At 66.7% G+C, this 748-nt stretch overlaps 1 long non-coding RNA gene across 1 annotated transcript; it reads right to left on the reverse strand.

Moving 5' to 3' along the window:
- Window positions 1-116: 116 nt before the first annotated feature.
- Window positions 117-748, reverse strand: LOC109509000 (uncharacterized). Its single transcript, XR_002166839.1, has 3 exons — window positions 737-748; window positions 566-675; window positions 117-200 (listed from the first exon to the last, which is right to left on the reverse strand). It is a non-coding gene; the product is annotated as an uncharacterized LOC109509000 (long non-coding RNA).

Here is a 748-nt window from a genome sequence, read left to right on the forward strand (position 1 = left end):
CCAGCCGTCCACCTAAAAGGCAGCGGGCGCTTCGTCACTTGACGGACGGCCCGACCGAGCGGTCGACGCGGAGGGCTGACCTGCTCCGGGGCCCGCCAGCCGCTCGGCGACGACGGCGCCCCCTCCAGGAAGTAAGCTTCGGCGCCGGCCCGCTGTAACTCCGCCTCCTCGCCCGCCAGCTCGTCCCCAAGGCTCGACACCTGCGGCGCGGCACGCCGACAAACACGTCACACGCCTGCGCTGCGGGGCGCGGGCACGAGCGGCCGCAATACTGCGTGTGACCGGCGGGCGGAAACACGGCAGCGTGGGTGCGCGCTCAAGTTGTTCCACCTCCCCCCGCAATACGGTCGTCCGACAGAAAAGAAAGATACTGAATTCAAAATCTCGCAAAAAATGCTTCCGATCCACAAAAAGCGACACGATTTCATATTCCGGAACGCGTGAGGAAAACGTCCGACGTTCTTGGAGGCTGCCAACCGATTCCGTCTGTCCCAAGACGTCCGGGATGGGCGGCGGCGCGCCCGCGCCCCTCGCAAGGAGAGGCGGATCAGATGAGAGCGAGTACCTGTTGCGTTCGCCGCAGGCGCGCAGAAGGCTCCCCGCTCTGCAACTCCGCCTCCTGGCTCAGAAGCTCCGCCTCCTCCTCAAACGCCTCCGCCCGCCACGCGTGGACGCCTGATGCCACGGACACGCGTCAGCACGCTCGCGCGCGCACGCAACGACAAGCGTGTCTCACCGTCTCGGTCGC

This window comes from Hippocampus comes, unplaced genomic scaffold (assembly GCF_001891065.2).
Source record: "Hippocampus comes isolate QL1 unplaced genomic scaffold, H_comes_QL1_v1.1 C16723330, whole genome shotgun sequence".
In the NCBI taxonomy this organism is placed as follows: domain Eukaryota; kingdom Metazoa; phylum Chordata; class Actinopteri; order Syngnathiformes; family Syngnathidae; genus Hippocampus; species Hippocampus comes.